This window comes from Mobula birostris, chromosome 18 (genome assembly GCF_030028105.1).
Source record: "Mobula birostris isolate sMobBir1 chromosome 18, sMobBir1.hap1, whole genome shotgun sequence".
Classification (NCBI taxonomy): domain Eukaryota; kingdom Metazoa; phylum Chordata; class Chondrichthyes; order Myliobatiformes; family Myliobatidae; genus Mobula; species Mobula birostris.
The window spans coordinates 48,650,556-48,669,150 of NC_092387.1; the positions used below are offsets into that span (position 1 = coordinate 48,650,556).

The window sequence follows — 18,595 nt, forward strand, 5'->3', positions numbered from 1 at the left end:
AGTCGTTCAGCGGGAGAAAGGCGGTTCCGCCCCAGCTGCATTGGTTCCTCTCCCAGGGTGGTGGAAACGGCCGGGCTGGGAGCTACTCTAGGAGGAGGAGGAGGAAGGAGGTGGGAATGAGTGCTGTGGAGTGGCCAAAGGTGGTGGATGACCAGTTCTTTCTCTATGGCGTTCTCGGAGATGATTGTCCAACCTGGTGGCTAGGGAGATCAAGGAACCCAGGCTGTTGGTGTTGTCTCTTGCCGCCAACTCATCTTTTACCATGTCACTGAAACCATTCTGAAAACCCCCCTGGAGTGCCTCTTCATTCCACCCTGAGTTGGCCACTAACATTCGAAATTCCACGGAATATTCGGCAACACTGCGTGAGCCCTGACTGAGAGTGAGTAGATGCTTGGCCGCATCTTTACCATGGACATGGTGGTCAAAGATCTTTCTCATTTCTGTGATAAAAGTGGCGAAAGAAGAGCAGATATCCAGTTGGTTATCCCAGACAGCTGTGGCCCACACTAAGGCATTTCCCTGCAACAACCCCATGATATAAGCAATCTTTGACTTATCTGTGGAGTACATGGACGACTGCTGTTTGAACACCAAGGCGCACTGAAGAAGGAAGGCCCGGCATTTCCCCAAATCCCCAGCATAGTGCTCCGGTTCAGGTACGTGAGGCTCTCTTGGCGGGGTTGTTGCTGACACGTAGGGGGGTTGCCACTACAGGCTGTCTGGGCTGGTTAGACAGAGTTCCAGGAGTGGATGGGGTAAAATGAGTGGATACACGGTCCACCTGGTCACTGATCTTCGTTACGTCAGCAGACAGGGAACGGAGGTTCTCCATGACCTCCTGGAGGAGTTGGTCATGTAGACCCAGTAGGGAACCCTGGCTGGCGAGGGCTTGTTGAAGGGTATTCGTGTCAGCTGGATCCATAGTGGCCAAATCGTTCCGTTGCAATGAATGAGGTTGCGTTAGGATACAGACGCGGGCGTGAGCATTGAATGGCAAACAGGAGAGAGTGCAGGAGGCAGGAAATAGGCAGAACTGATCTTGACACGGAGCGACTGAGTTTCATGGGTAAACCTCGGAACTGGAGAAGAACTTAGAAAAATTATCTTGACATGAAGAGACTGAGTTTCACAGGTAAATCTTGGTACTGAAGCAAAACTTAGAACACACAGTCCTAAGCGGCCGGGAAACGTTAATTACCACACAGGCAAAGCCAACGATCTGGCAACTAGTGGATGCAAAGCCAGGGTTCTTATGCTGCACATCTTGATTAGAACCAGGTATGCCGCCATCAAAGGGAATTAGGAGAAAATGGGGAATTAACGGTTGGAACTGTGGCACAATCAAAGGGAATTAGGAGAAAATGGGGAGTTAACAGTCGAGACTGTGACAGGAGCAGAATTGGGCCATTTTGCTCATTAAATATGTTCTGCCATTTGATCATTTTTCTGTCTTCTCTCTGTAAGCTTTGATATCCTTATGAATCAAGAAGCTATCAACCTCCACTTTAAATATACCCAATGACTTGGCCCCCACAGCCGTCTGTGGCAATGAATTCCACAGATTCACCACTCTCTGGCTAAAGAAATTCCTCCTTAACTCTGTTCTAAAAAAATATCCTTGTATTATGAGGTTGTGTCCTCCGGTGATAGATTCTGCTACTATTGGAAACATCCTCACTACATCCACTCTATCTAGTCCTCTCAATATTTGGTCTGTTTCTATGAGATATCCCCTGCCCCCTCATTCTTCTAGTGCTGTCCCACTGGAGACTGTTCTTCAAATTGTCTTTGAAGCTCATGAATGGACAAGATTCTTTCACCTGCCTGGCATCTGCTCCCAACACAAGACATCCTTTGGACACAGCAAATGGTGACAATTGACTAGATGAACAGACAACTTGCTCCTAAATTAATATACTTCAATTTGGGCACTAATATTATTGTTTTTACTCATTTCTTCAAATTGCAGCAATAATACACTTGATATCCTTTTCAAGCAGTATACTTGTCTAACTTTTGGTCATGGCTTTTCCCACATTTTATTTTGCCCTCTGTAATGCTCATCAATTTTAACGTTTATATTTTAATATTTTTTCTCAGATATTATTCAGGATTTGCATAAATAATTTACGTAATCAATCCATGCTTTATATGCCCTTGACAGCCGTGTGACTGCAGATTAAGGCGCAGCCCACATTTCTAAAAATATTGGCCCAATAATCATAACTAATTGTAATATGTCATTTATTCCGAATTTGTGCTATTGTTGGCAAATATTTGCATGTTTAATCGGTTGAACGTGTACGGAAAATGAAAGCATCCCATATGCTGTTGCCGTAGTCCTGGTGCTCTGGCTTAAATGCAAAGATTTAAACAATTACAGCGTTGAACCCTGCAACTGGGGAATGATAAGGAACTTAGCCTCCACTCCTCTCTCTCACTACCCGACCTGATGTTTCGAAAGAACATTTTACTTTACCAACTCATCAAAGGGTGATAGATGAGAAAGTAATTAAAGCGCCGGTTGTGTTTGGTCGCACGGAATCTGCTCTTTGCAACTGATTTGTTTTTATCTTTATTTCCCTCTCTCACCAATTATATTTTGGTAACTATTTGCACGGTTGCATCTTTTAGGACAATCGGTTTCGCAGGACTTCATTGCAGTCCGTGTGCGCTCCGCCTCGCGGGACGATTGACGGAATGGTGATCCCTCCCACTTGCGAATCAGCGGCATCTTCGCCCGTGGCTGATTGATTGACGTGGCCACGACTAATAGAACCTCCGGATTTCTCCGGACTGCGGTCTGATTGACAGAAGGCGCCCTCCCAGGGGGCGTTGATTGACAGGTGCTGGCTGCTAGCAGGTAGCGGGTTGAGCTGGTCGTGCTCCGGGTTCTCGCTTTCCACATTCCTATCCGAGGTGACTGAAGCTCTCCACAGTAGTTTGCATCGGGCTTGGGCAGATGCTGTGAACAGCAAGTCCTCACCGAGCTCCTGGCAAGGGCGGTGGAGGTGTGGGGCAACAGGTGGACCGGGACGTGGATGGTGTCCATATCAACATTAGACCGGTAAGTGGGACCCAGCAGATGACAGGAGGGACCGACTCCACGGGTGCGAAACGTATCCGTTACAGACAGATCTGTTTCCCATGCGTATGAGGTAATTTCGTTGTAACCAGAGCTACCTCTTGTTACTTTGTATCCTGTTCTAAAATTAATTTTTCCCCACAATCACTTAGTTATTGTTTCTTTTATCACCATTCATTATTTTATATTCTTTAATTTCCCCATTCCCAGAAATAAATTACTACTTCTGCGAACATTGATGTTCTTCCTCAATGTTTTTACGCGGGGACAGGGGACGAGTTTAAGAACATTCCATATTAAATTGAGTACCTTGAGTTGAGCATGACCGATAAGAAGCAGACTTTTTTTGGTTGGTTTGATCACGAAGGGCCGAAGGGCCTCTATGTGGCTTGTTTGATCAGGAAGGGCCTCTGTGTTGTATTTTCCAAGATGCTGTACCGAAAAGCTGAAAAATACATCTTTTCCGAGGATACTGTATTTATAAGGGATCCTATAATATTGATGAACTGCCCTACTTAATAATGTGGAAAAGTCACCATAATTAATTACGCACAACCCTGCAACGAACCGAAAGGGGGGAATACTTGGCACATTTCCTCTCCGCCGGTGAATACCTGCCAAGCGGGGGTCAGTTGTCTTCTCTCCGATGCAACGGGCGGCGCTTGTGGTCTACTTTGCCCTAACGGCGCGATGGGTTAACCGGGAGCGCGAGGGTCTAACTGGAACTCCTCGTGCCGGAGCGTCACGGAGTCATTGCAAGATGCTACAACACGCCATTGCACGCACATTGTCTTATTTTCCATCGTAAGTAACTTCCTGAACAGGGATTAGCTGCTGCAGGTGAGCAGTTGCATTAGGGGGACGAAAAATGGTATTTACTACTTTTTTAAAAAAAAATCTGCTGAAAATCAGCAGAAAGCTCCCTGAAAGCGCGAGTCGCTCACACACTGTTAAAACTAATAGATTACAAACGCTTGCACTGTTACTTTGAACATAAGATACGCATAGGGAATGGCTGGAGAACTTGCACCGGTTCGCGAGGCTTCCGACTCGCCGAACCTAACAAGACTAATACCATTTTTACTCCGTGTCTTCGAGGAGCAGAGGCATTGCGTTGTAATTATTTATATCAGGGTATATTGCAAAGGAAAACGTCATGCAGAATTCATGTGCAGATGTGCACGGATATTTGTAATCCTACTGCCTGGTAATGTGTCATAGAATTGCAGTGATGGTAGGGAACTGAAGCTATTTGGTGGAGTTATTTTCTGTCGACTTGTTTGAACAGAATATAAAACCCTCCGGATACGTCTTAACTTGTCGAACTAATTTTTCTACACGGTCTCCCCCGTTGGAGTGGGAGTGTGTGGAGGTGTTCGATGCTTAATAGCTGCTCATAGCTGCAGAAACGCCAATATCAGATATACGCCTGAACAAAAATGATCCCAGCTGTTGCCTGGGTTTGCGAGAATTGAGTGGGAAATGAGTCCTGAGCTTATTAAGCGGGGATCCAGGAAAACTCCCAATAACTTGCTGTCTAATACTAATCGAGTTATTCATTGATCGGAGGCTGTTCGGGTTATTATAGTTAATGAAGTTCTTTTATCAATCGCGCCTGGCAGGACTGCCGTCCTGATTGAATTGAACCTTTACGCTCAGTGCGTGGGTACTTAGCACAATGGCCACTCTCTTGGCTGTGAGTTAAATCCCAGTCCACATAGTTGAGCTTGTTTTATATCGCTTTTTCTCCACAACCCTAGGACGCCTCGAAATTCTACGGGGTCAACAAAGTTCTTTCCAGCTGCAGCCGCTGTCATGAAATGGGAGCCACAGACAAGGATGTAATATTGACCAGATAATTGTCCGGACACCGGAAAAATCCTACTACTGAAAATAAACATGCGAGTTTTGAACGAGCAGAGGGCAGCTCGTATTCGCAGGGTTGTTGTATGCTTTCTCATCCACAAGACATCTCTGTCTGTGCGTTTCTCCCCTCAGTCCTGCACTGAAGTCAGTATTGTATATGCAGTGCAGGACGAAAGGGAGAAATAGTTTTATGCTTTATTGTTGTCGGCTACCCTGAGGTACAGTGGAAAAACATCTGTCTGTGTGCCATTCAGGCAGAAAATGCCACATATTTACATCCAGGTAGTAAAAGAAAAACATTTTTTTATTTCAAATATTTAATAAATGCCCCTTTAGCAGTAAAAGGCTTAATATTATGAGATCCTGAAATATGCTGCATAACTTTATTTTTTCATATAATTATGAATATTCTCTTCTATCTTCTATCATAACCATTCAAGAACTTATAGACTTGTGAAGCTTGATGTTAAGGCAAACGGCACATTTCACTTTGTTTCAATGTAAGCATGACAAATAATCTTGAATCTTGTCAGCCTGCAGCTGGGCTGTTTCGGGTGTAAGTTGCTAAAGTCCTGTAAAGACTTGTTAACCTTAATAACACCAACATTTTAAATAACCTTTTAAAGATCACCTGCACTGAGTTAGTTGGCATCAAGAAGTATTTACTTAGTAATGTTAGATTTTTTTTAAAAAACATTTTTTTTCTTTTGGCATATAAGTGAACAGTTAATCACAATTTTAGGTCTGTTTTCTGGCACTATGCATGGGGTTTAATAATGTTTGTGCATAGTTCTCAAACAATTTAAGTGGACTTTGCAATTAAATTTAATGCAGAGTGCTGAGAGGTCATAGTCATACTTTATTGATCCCCGGGGAAATTGGTTTTCGTTACAGTTGCACCATAAATAATTAAATAGTAATAAAACCATAAATAGTTAAATAGTAATATGTAAATTATGCCAGGAGATAAGTCCAGGACCAGTCTATTGGCTCAGGGTGTCTGACCCTCCAACGGAGGAATTGTAAAGTTTGATGGCCACAGGCAGGAATGATTTCCTATGACGCTCTGTGTTGCATCTCGGTGGAATGAGTCTCTGGCTGAATGTACTCCTGTGCCCAAAAAGTACATTATGTAGTGGATGGGAGGCATTGTCCAAGATGGTATGCAACTTGGACAGCATCCTCTTTTCAGACACAACCATCAGAGAGTCCATTTCCATCCCCACAACATCACTGGCCTTACGAATGAGTTTGTTGATTCTGTTGGTGTCTGCTACCCTCAGCCTGCTGCCCCAGCACACAAAAGCAAACATGATTGCACTGGCCACCACAGACTCGTAGAACATCCTCAGCATCGTCTGGCAGATGTTAAAGGACCTCAGTCTCCTCAGGAAATAGAGACGGCTCTGACCCTTCTTGTAGACAGCCTCAGTGTTCTTTGACCAGTCCAGTTAACTGTCAATTCGTATCCCCAGGTATTTGTAATCCTCCACCATGTCCACACTGACCCCCTGGATGGAAACAGGGGTCACCGGTACCTTAGCTCTCCTCAGGTCTACCACCAGCTCCTTAGTCTTTTTTACATTAAGCTGCAGATAATTCTGCTCACACCATGTGACAAAGTTTCCTACTGTAGTCCTGTACTCAGTCTCATCTCCCTTGCTGATGCATCCAACTATGGCAGTCATCAGAAAACTTCTGAAGATGACAAGACTCTGTGCAGTAATTGAAGTCCGAGGTGTAAATGGTGAAGAGAAAGGGAGACAAGACAGTCCCCTGTGGAGCCCCAGTGCTGGGATGATGCTGCATAGGAAGGCCATTTGGCCCATTGCATCCCTGCTAACTTTTTGAAGCTCCCTCTATCAATCAGGAGAAGACAAGTGGTTAGCTGATCATAATGATATCTAAAGAGATTTTCAATTTGCAGACGACTTTTATATTTGGAATTTTACCAGAGCTAGTAAGAGAGAAATTATTGTGGTTTTAGGTTGGGACCGATGATGACATGCATTCAGTTCATTTCTGAAATTGAAAGGTGCTGTGCGTGAATTCTTAAGATAAGGTATGGCCATTGCAAGCCACACCATCTAAATGGAGTGAGATCTGGATCTAGTGGCAAGGAAGGCTGAGATGTTGGAGACTAGATTCTGTTGCACGGATGAGTCCTCCATTTACAATGATCTGGTCTCTATGTGCACATATCTCAGTCATGTATCTTATTCCTCAACCCTCTCTCCCTTAAGTCTACCCACCTACCCATTCTCCCCACCGTTCCTCTTCTCCCCCCTCCCCAGCATCATCTCCCTATGTACAGTAATTAAGGCAAATAGCATCAGAGAAATGGCTACATTTCTTGTATCAGCGAAGAAAAGGGTTATATTCACAAACTGAATTTGTTGAATAATTAAATGCAGAATTAGGTTTAATATCACTGATCTATGTCGTGTAATACGTAAAAATTGCTATGTTACAATAAGAAATAAAAAAAATAGTGCAAAGAGAGACCAAAGCAGTGAGGTAGTATTCAGAAATCTGATAGCAGAGGGGAAATAAGCCATTCCTAAAATGTTGAGTGTGCATCCTCAGGCTCCTGTATCACCTCCCTGATGGTGCAATGAGAGGGTTCATGCCCTGGTGGTGGGGGTTCTTAATGATGGATGCTGACTTTTGGGGTATCATTTTAAATGTTGCCTCAATTTTGGGGAGGCAAGCGTTGTGTTGGAGCTGGCTGAGTTTACAGCCCTCTGTAGCTTTTTTTGATCCTGTGCATTGGCACTCTGTACGTAGATGCTGATGCAAATAGTTAGAATGCTGTCTGTGGAAAAATGATTTCGCAAGAAGTGTAACGCAGCTGCATTTTCTGCGAGCAGGTTTTAAAGCATTAGCAGATTAAGTTTTGTTCATTAAGTGGAACTTTTCTCACTGCTGCCATTGGGAAGGATGTACAGGAGCATTAGGTCCCACACTACCAGGTCAGGAACAGTTGTTATCCTACAACCATCAGGCTCCTGAGCCAGCGTGCATAACTTCACTCATCTCAACTGCAAACTGATTCCACAACCTACGGACTCACTTTCAAGGACTCTACAACTCATGTTCTTGGTATTATTTATTTGCACAGTTCGTCTTTCTCCACACTGGTTATTTGTCAGTGTTTGATTCAAATGTATTTTTCTGTTCTCGTCTGCTGTGAATGCCTGTAATACAATTAATCTCAAGGTAGTAGATGATATATGCATACTTTGATAACAGATTTACTTTGAACTTTGAAAGATTCCACTGCCAGTGAATCCTGTTCTGGCCAAGGTGCATCTCTTGGGAATGTCAGCTGTAGCTGGATGGATGGCCTTTTCATCTGAGTCAGAATGTGTTTTCTGTTCAGCTCATCTCCTGAAACTGATTGTACAGAACTAGTGCATCATGAAATGTGCAATTTTGCTTGATGTTTAGCTGAAGTCTCCCACTTTCTCAAGTCGATGAAAAGATCTCAAGGGATGATTTCTGAAGAACTGCAATGGAGTCATCCCTGGCATTTTTCACTCACAGCGCTTCATGTGGTTGCTGTCATGTTACTGATCAGGTTCTGATCAGATTGCTTTTTGTGGGAGGTTGCTGTGTGCACATCAACTGCAGTGCTGCTTGCTTTGGGTTGTAACGACTTTGGTTTATCAGCAAGCTTACTTGAAGGAGTTGTGAAAGGAGCTCGTGAAATGCAAATGAAAGCACTTTCTTGTGTTTCTAAATGCACATTTTCACCATATGAGAACTTGCTGTGCAACTGAGGCTACGTCCACACTAGACTGGATAATTTTGAAAACATCGGTTTCACGTAAAAACGATAGGCATCCACACCAGGCGTTTTTGAAAATACCTCCGTCCATATTGAAGCAGGTAGTTGGGCAAATCACCTCCTACTGGGCATGCGCAGGATACATCTACAGAAAACAAGTGAAGAGTCTTCACCTGCTTCGACGAGTACGTGGCCCGACTCAGACAGTTTGGCCAGCAACAGGTGATGGCTGCGACATGTTTGGTGTCGAATCTCGCCGTGAAAGACTTGGTGCGTGTTTGTTTAGTTACAGTGGGTTTGTATGTTACACAGCATCTGCACAAACGAGATTACCCATTTTTGCAGGGCCGAAGGCTGCTCTCCGTAGACGAACTGAGCGAGCTGAGCGAGCCTGAGTGTTACATATGTCCCCTTATTAACCATTTCAGCCCCGGGATAAAGTCTCAGACTATCAACTCAATCTGTCTCTTATCATCTTATACACCTTTAGTCTCTTCACTGATGAAAGGGGCGACAGCTACAACTAAATGCAATAAGGCTTGTTACTGGGCAAAAGTGAAATTTGCTGACCTTATTTGTTTGCCTTTACTTTTGTCATGTCTTTCCGTATTATTTTGCTGTATTTAACATGTGCCATAAAATGAGTTACTGGGAAAAGTGATTTTATTTTTACCTGAGTAAAAGTGAAACTTAACAATGTACCTTTTTTGGCGTTAACATTTTCACGTTTATGCCAAACATAAGCTACTACTTAAAAATGACATTTTGGAAGTAGTGACAATTGCATCTATTGAATGTTTGCACAAGCAATACATTAATAAAGATTAAAGGCATCCATTAGTCTTGCAAGACCTGGATCTGTGCCTGGAAAGTCTTCACTCTCCAGGACGCAGGCCTGGGCAAGGTTATATTGAAGACCAGCAGTTGCCCATGCTGCAAGTCTCCCCTCTCCACGACACCGATGTTGTCCAAGGGAAGGGCATTAGGACCCATACAGCTTGGCACCAGTGTCGGCGCAGAGCACTGTGTGATTAAGCGCCTTGCTCAAGGACACAACACGTTGCCTCGGCTGGGGCTCGAACTCACGACCTTCAGGTCACCAGTCGAATGCCTTAATAAAGCATCTTGTTAAATGTATAAAACATGTCTGCATCAGTGTTATTTTGTATTTCCATACAATGTTACATTAGGCTGTTACATATCTATTGTCAGATTGTTGTTGTGGTATTGGAGGTTATGTTCAAGAGAGCAATGAAGTACCGCACTGCCGCCACCATCTATTCCGGCACGTCATGACAGCGTTTCTAAAAACCTCCGTTTACCCCATACACACTACACCACCTAAGCGGCGTTTTCAGATTTAAACACTCTGGAGAGCGTTTTAGAAAAGCTGCATTTTCAGGGGAGGAAAATGCCGTTTCAGTGTGGACGGAGGGTCAAAATGAAGAGAAAAAGCTTCGGTTACGGATTTATCTGGTCTAGTGTGGGCGTAGCCTGATTGCGCATGTCATAAGAATAGCAACACTTGAAAGCATGCATTGCCTATGAAATGCTATCAGTTAAATAAATGCAAATAATTTTGCCCCCAAAGTATACTGTGCTTTTCAAAGAATTGTTTCAAACCCCACCCCTCCCGTAAATGTGGTGGGTGACTTGCACCTGTTGCTTAATAAGGTAGATTAGGCAATGATACCTCATAATGCTACTGTTCTATTGTGCCAAGTGTGAAAGTTTTGCAGAAGCATAATAAAGCCTTAGGAGCAACATAATGAATTGATGTGAGATAGTAGAGCTATCATTGGTCACTGTATGCACTCACAGAGGAAAGCTGGGGATAGTGTCTGCAAGTGAGAGAAATCGCAAGCATGCTTAAGAGAAGGACAATTCCATAACTGATTAGGTTAAATTGCTGAAACATGGAGCAAAGTAGTTTTTCAGGCAACTCTGACCAGACCATGAGTGGCCTTTCTGATACCTATTATCATTTATTTAACCCCTAACTTTAAGATCTCAGTACTCTCCTCTACTGGTCTCTTCAGCAGCTCTGAATTTAATTGCTTTACCATTAGCAACTGTGGCATCAGTTGAAGCTCAGGAAATTTGTTTAAAATTTCTAAAAGCTCATTATCCCATCATGTTTGTGGGAGACTGCTGTGTATACTTTTGGAAATACAGGTCGAACTTCACTAATCCGGAGCACCATTGGGACCTGAGGAGTGCCGGATTAGTGAAAACGCCGAATTACAGAAGGATCACATTAAGCATAATCAGTGCCGGATTATCAAAGGAACTGGATTACAGGTAGTCGGATTAGTGAAGGTCGAGCTGTAGTAGCAATTTTGCAATGACTGAGAGGTGGTTTAGGACTTGCTGCAATTTTTTTGTTTTAACTTGATCCTAAATTATTCACCTGCCAAAATGTCCCCTTATGAGATTTTGTGCTAAATTTTGTTTCTTAACACATCTATGAAGCACTTGGGAACATTTTAAAGCCACTGAGTGAATTTAAAAAACAATTCACAACATGCTAAACAATGCAGTGGATGTGAACAATAAGCAACCCAGGTTCAAATCAATCACTGTTTGGAAGGAGGTTCTATGTTCTCTCTGTGACCATGTGGGTTTCCTTCGGGTTTTGCCTTTCCTCCCACATTCCAAAGATGTGTGGAGCAGAAGGTTACTTGGTCACATGGGTGTAATTGGGCTGCGCAGTTTGCATGTAAACAAGCAAGGTCAGTCTTAAACTCATTACCCCTGCTGGAGCGTAGGATGCCAACAGCAGCTCACCGGAGTGTCCTGTCCCAGGCTAGTACTTCATGTTGCCCCCAGGTGTAGTCCATCTTTGATGATCTTTCCTCTCCCAGGGTTGAGGTCTATGGAACTCCAACAGAGGCTCCGAACACTAGTGTTGCGATGCCCCAATCAAAGAGAGAGACATTTTTTAACCATTTATTTTTCCAAAATTTACTGATTCACTCCTGTCCCTTGTGTTGTAATGTTTTCTTCACAGTTAGCAAAAGAGTGAAGGACCCCTCTATTTATCCACTGGTCATAGGAGTGGCATTTATTAGTTAGTCCCAAGTTTACTTCAACTAAGTGTCAGCTGTGGTTGTCTGGAGTTGTTTACTAGATCTGAAAAGGATGGACAAACATTCTTCCTTGCAGAAGATTTGTGAACTGTGTCTTTGTAAACTAAGTTGGTTTATTGGTGTCATGTATCGTCATCGTGGCTATTCCTCGAGGTCAAGGATGATGGTCTTCGTTCTGAAGAAGTGGCCCACAGAGCAAAGTTGCCTGTGCATGTATTTGTTTAACGTGTACTTGATGTTGCACTCCAAGAAGCACACGACACTTCACAAATCAAACAATTGATTCCAATGGCATGGAAACCATGACGATTGGAGCTGATGGATTTGTTGCAGCCTTCATCCGCCTTCACAGTCGTTGAGTTCGCAGTAACTTCGTCCACCTGTTCCACCATTGAGGTCTTGGTTGGATTGATCTTTGTCAGGGACCTCACCCTTGACCTTACTGCCATGGGTGACCCTACCAGCAGCATAGCTCCAGACGGCATCACTCTCGGGATCTCAGGACCACACAAGCTTCTCCACCGCGACAAGGTGACAATCCACGGAGAAGTGTCATGTATACCATTATACAGTGGGGAAAAATCTTGGTTTTGGAAGCCATGTATACAGATAATTTCATTACAGCACTGTTCTATAAGGTGGTTGTACTATAAGGTAAAACAAAAACACTGCAGAATAAAGTGCTATAGTTACAGAGAAAGTATAGTGCAAGCATACAATAAAGTGTAAAGCCATGACGAGGTTGAATCCATCGTATCATACCGTGGGATTATGCACTGGATTTATAACAGCAGGGTAGAAGTTGTCCTTGAAAGTGCTGGTATATGCTTTTGTATCTTCTGCCTGATTGAAGGGGGTGGGGAGGGGGGTGGAAAGAGACAAGTGAACTGGTGTGAAAGTAGTCTTTGATTATGTTGACCGCTTTCCTGAGGCAGCAAGATGTTTAGAGAGGCCATGGAGAGGAGGCTGGTTTCTATGATGTGCTCAGTGGTATCTGCAACTCTGCCATTCCTTGCCGTGATGGGCAGAGCAATTGCCATACTGAATCTTGGTGTATCGGGATAGGATGATTTCTACTGTGCATTGATAAATAACCTTTCACAATCTGGTGATTTCATTGTTGCCATTATCGATCTATCTCTGTAGCTGACATCTTTGAATACTAGTTCAATGGCTTACCCATTGTATTGTGCATTCACTGCTCTCTGGAAATTGGTGGTCAGAGACACATCAGGAGAGTTTGGCTAAGATATCCCTCTCTCTGGCTGTATTAGTGATCATCTGACATGGTTAAATGTCTGACCTCATGCTTAAAATGAACATTAGTGATTGTATTAAAATGAGTAACATCTCTGGACTGCAATATGTTCAAATATTATTGCATTACCTCACCTGTGTTTGAAGTAATTGGGTGTTTTAGGAGAAATGTTTGTTCATATGAACCAATCTGATTTAAAACATTTAAATAATGCTTATTTCTCTTTTCCCTCTTTCTCTATCATGCTATTCACTAATTTCATTCTCCCTGGCTCCTTCTCTAACCACCACCCCCACCATTTCCCTTTGTTAGATTCGTCACTCTTCCCACAACCTTGCATTGAATGGTGATAATGTGTGACAACACTTGCAGACTGCTCTCACCACTCGTGGATGTGTTGGTTAACACAAAACGACGCATTTCACTGTACGTTTTGATGTTACACATGACAAATAAACTTGAATCTTGAATATAGCTTGTGGTAGTTGTCAGGTTTTCCTGAACAGGGGTCTGTGTTTAGAGGAATTGAATTGACTTTATTACTTACATCCTTCACATACATTAGTAAAAAATCTTTACATTACATCCCTGTCTAAATGTGCAATGTATAGTAATTTGTAATAAATAGTATGTACAACAGGACAGTCAATGAAGTATAGAAATACAATTGTATCAGCGTGAATTAATCAGTCTGATGGTGTGGTGGAAGAAGCTGTCCCGGAGCCTGTTGGTCCTGGCTTCTATGCTATAGTACTGTTTCCCAGTTGGCAGCAGCTGGAACAATTTGTGGTTGGGGTGACTCAGGTCCCCAATGATCCTTCGAGCCCGTTTTGCACACCTGTCTTTGTAAATGTCCTGAATAACAGGACGTTCACATCTACAGATGCGCTGGGTTGTCTTCAGCACTCTCTGCAGAGTCCTGCAATTGAGGGAAGTACAGTTTCCATACAGGCAGTAATGCAGCCAGTCAGGATGTTTTCAACTGTGCCCCTGTAGAAAGTCCTTAGGATTTGGGGACCCATAGCAAACTTCTTCACTGTCTGGGGTGAAAGAGGCGCTGTTGTGCTTTTCTTCCACCACACAGCCAGTACGTACCACGTGAGATCTTCAGTGATATGTATGCCAAGCAACTTAAAACTATTCACCCTCTCAACCCCCTCAACCCTGGATCCATTGATGTCAATAGGGGTTAGCCTGTCTCCATTCCTCCTGTAGTCCACAACCAGCTCCTTTGTTATTGTGACATTGAGGGGGAAGTTGTTTTCTTGACACCACTGTGTCAGGATGATTACTTCCTCTCTGTAGGCTGCCTCATTATTATTTGAGATTAGGCCAATCAGTTTCAGCAAACGTTAATTAGCAGATTGGAGTTGTGGGTGGCAACACAGTCATGGGTGTACAGGGAGTAAAGGAGGGGGCTTAGGACACAGCCCTGAGGGATACCTGTGTTGAGGGTCAGAGTGGCAGAGGTTAGTGAGCCCACTGCTACCACCTGCCGGTGATCTGACAGGAAGTTCAGGATCCAGCTGCACAAGGCAGGGTGAAGGCCGAAGTCTCTCAGCTTCTTGTCAAGCCTGGGGGGAATTATGGTATTGAATGCTGAATTGCACTGCATGCAGTTTTATCAGCCAGAATCAGTTATAATTTGACTTGCAACACTATGAATACAGTTGCAGACATGCTTTAATTCTCTTCCATCATGTCTTGAGCCTCTGAATGAAAGGAGATCAAATACTTGAGTTGCAGTGATGAAGCACCTTCAATTATTCCAAAGACTGAGGTTTGGTAAGATACTGAAAGGCTTTTATTCGCTGTACAATACGACCTCTACAGTGAGTGTCTGCCCCCGGACTGAGGGGGAGGGGCAAGGCGAACACCTTTATACAAGACCCTGTGGGAGGAGCCACAGGGGCAGTCAGCAGAGGGGTGTGTCCAGACAGGCAACCGAGTTACAACATATATACATGGTTTACCACACAACATATATACATGGTTTTCCACATTCACCCCTCCTTTTTTTTTTAAAAAAAGAGTCCCGCGGGGTGAAGTGACTGATAATATTTACAAGAAGTATATTTACAGGTTAAGTCTATCAGGCGGTCGAGTCCGTCGCTGTGATCTACGTAGCACCGGCAGTGATTGCACCGGCGATGGCGGTTGTGCTGGCTCCGGCCTGACTTCAGGTGCCAGCACGTTAGGCGTCGGTAATCCCTCGTGCGTGTGCGTCGCGCCCAGTATGGGAGTGTCATGTGGTGTCTGTATAGGGTTTGGGGTGCACGGTGTCTCGTAGGTACATACACTGGTGGGTACGGGGTCAATAGTCACCACGGAGTGTTCAGGGTAGGAGCCCGGAGCTCCTGCGGGCGCCAGGTCGCGGATGGAGACCGTGGCCTCCCGCCCATCAGGTAAAACCACGTAGGCATACTGGGGGTTCGCATGAAGTAAGTGAACCCTCTCGACCATCGGGGAGTATTTATTGCTCCTCGCATGTTTCCGAAGCCGCACTGGCCCCGGGGACGTCAGCCAAGATGGTAGGGTGGTTCCAGTGGTCGATTTTCTGGGAAAAGAAAAGAGCGGCTCATGGGGGGTGGCATTGGTGGCCGTGCATAACAGGGAGCGATGGACCTCCTGCCAGCGGGAGACCGGCAGTCCCTTTGACCTGAGGGCTAAGAGTGTGGCTTTCCACACTGTGCCATTCTCCTTCTCTACCTGTCCATTCCCCCGGGGATTATAGCTCGTGGTCCTACTGGTTGCAATTCCCCTAGCCAGTAGATATTGGCGCAGCTCGTCACTCATAAACGAGGACCCTCTGTCACTGTGGATATTGCATGGGTATCCGAACAGAGTGAAGAGCTTGCGCAGGGCTTTTATAACTGATGTGGTAGTGGTGTCAGGGCAGGGGATGGCGAAGGGGAACGCGAGTACTCAATTACATTAAGAAAGTACACATTGAGGTTGGTGGAGGGAAGGGGGCCCTTAAAGTCAACACTCAGTTGCTCAAAGGGGGCGGGTGGCCTTGATGAGTGGTGCCTTTTCGAGTCGGTAGAAGTGCGGTTTGCACTCTGCGCAGACTTGGCAGTCCCTGGTCATCATCCTGATCTCCTCAAGGGAGTAAGGCAGGTTCCGGGCTTTCACGAAGTGGAAAAGCCGGGTGACTCCCGGGTGGCAAAGGTCTACATGTAGGGCGTATAGCCGGTCGATCTGCGCGCTGGCACATGTTCCCCGGGATAGGGCATCGGAGGGCTCGTTGAGCTTCCCAGGCCTGTACATGATGTCATAGTTGTAGGTGGAGAGTTCGATTCTCCACCTCAGAATTTTATCATTTTTGATTTTGCTCCGCTGCTGATTATTAAACATGAACGCGACTGAGCGCTGGTCAGTTAGCAGGGTGAACCTTTTGCCGGCAAGATAGTGCCTCCAGTGCCTTATAGCTTCCACTATGGCCTGGGCCTCTTTCTCTACCGCAGAGTGCCGAATTTCAGGGCCTTGAAGGGTACGGGAGAAGAACGCCACTGGTCTTCCTGCCTGGTTGAGGGTAGCAGCCAGTGCAAAGTCAGAGGCGTCACTCTCTACTTGGAAGGGAATGGCCTCATCCACCGCATGCATTGCTGCTTTGGCAATGTCCCCTTTAATGCGGTTGAAGGCCGTGTGGGCCTCAGCAGAGAGGGGGAATGTGGTGGACTTGACCAGGGGGCGGGCCTTGTCTGCATAGTTAGAGACCCATTGGGCGTAATATGAAAAGAAGCCCAGGCACCTTTTGAGGGCTCTGAGGGTATTGGGAAGAGAGAGTTCCAACAAGGGGCGCATACGGTGGGGGTCAGGGCCAATGACTCCATTCTCCACGACACACCCAAGGATAGCAAGTTGGGTGGTTCCAAATACACAGTTGTCCTTGTTATAGGTGAAGTTGAAAGATTTGGCCACTTAGAGAAATTTTTTGGAGGTTGTTGTCGTGATCCTACTGGTCGTGGCCACAGATGGTGATGTTATCCAGATATGGGAACGTGGTCTTCAGTTGGCACTGGTCCACCATCTGGTCATTGCCCTCTGGAAGACAGATACACCATTCGTGACACCAAAGGGGACGTGCAGGAATTGATAAAGCCTGCTGTCCGCCTCGAAGGCGGTGTAAGGGCGGTCCTCCCGGCGAATGGGGAGCTGATGGTAAGCGGATTTTAGGTCTATGGTCGAGTACACCTTGTACTGTGCTATCTGATTGACCATATCCGCGATGCGGGGTGGAGGGTACGCGTCGAGCTGCGTGAACCTATTGATGGTCTGGCTATAGTCCACGACCATCCTATTCTTCTCCCCGTTCCGAACAACGACCACCTGCGCCCTCCAAGGACTTGTGCTTGCCTCAATGACCCCCTCCCTGAACAGCCGCTGCACCTCCGACTTAATGAAAGCTCTGTCCCCCGCGCTGTACCTCCTGCTTTTAGTTGCCACAGGTTTACAGTCGGGGGTCAGGTTGGCGAACAGCGGTGGGGGAGGGATCCTGAGGGTGGAGAGGCGGCAAGTGGTGTCGGTAGTGTGGCAGTTGGCATGATGTTGGGTGGGATGTGCGGGTCGGTGTGTGTGTGTGGTCAGTAGCGGGGTACGTGACATATCTCTACAAAACGGAATTTATGACAGTAATTGGCGGGAGGGGCCCATCATACTTCATTGTCACGCTTTTCAGGTGGCTCTGGAGGTCCAACCCCAACAGCACAGGGGCACACAGTTGAGGCAAGACCAGTAACTTAAAGTCCCGATATTCTGTGCCCTGCACCACTAGTGTCGCTATACAACCCCCCCGGATGTCTGTTGTATGCGACCCGGAGGCCATGGTGACCCTCTGACTTACCGGCCGTATCATGAGTCCACCAGGACGTCCATCATTGACCTTGCGAGCTGGTGGGGAGCGCTTTGGTCGAGGGTCACGGAAGCCAGGGTGGGGTCGCTGTCTTGGTCCGGCGCAGTGGGGTGGCCCGTGAGCACCCGTTAGTCGTAGGTGGTGGGAGGTGGCGCCGACCAAGATGGCCGCTCCCATTACTCGCACGTGGTGGTGGCGTGCAGGGAAGATGGCAGCCCCCATGTCTCGCACATGGTGGCAGTGTGCAGGGAAGATGGCGACCCCCCCACGTCTCACACACGGCGCTGCTTGATCCCGCTCGCGGTTTTGACTTGCAGACCTTGGCGAAGTGGCCCTTCTTTCCGCAGCTGGAACAGGTAGCTTGTCGGGCCGCGCAGCGTTTCTGGGGGTGCTTCTCCAGTCCGCAGAAGTAGCACTTCGCGGACTCACGACTGGCTGCAGCAAAGGTCGATTCACCGGCGGGTTGCGGGGTCTGCGGCACTCACGAGGCCATTGGGGGATCGCGTGCCTGGAGAGCCTCGGAGTTATGCAGAGCGGCCTCCAACGTATCAGCCAGCTCAATTGCCGAACTTAGAGTAAGATCGGCTTTTTCCAGCAGCCGCTGGCGCACGTACACTGACCTGGTCCCCGTAACGAAGGCGTCTCTCAC

General features: G+C 46.0%; 1 protein-coding gene across 13 annotated transcripts in view; it reads left to right on the forward strand.

Annotated features, from left to right (window-relative positions):
• Positions 1–2,945: 2,945 nt before the first annotated feature.
• The window catches only part of cdh23 (cadherin-related 23), a 1,156,658-nt gene continuing 1,141,008 nt past the window's right edge, over positions 2,946–18,595 (forward strand). For all 13 annotated transcript variants that reach the window (XM_072282605.1, XM_072282606.1, XM_072282607.1 and 10 more), the window contains exon 1: positions 2,946–3,070. The gene's annotated coding sequence lies outside the window, so the exon portion shown is untranslated. The remainder of the gene's footprint in view (positions 3,071–18,595) is intronic.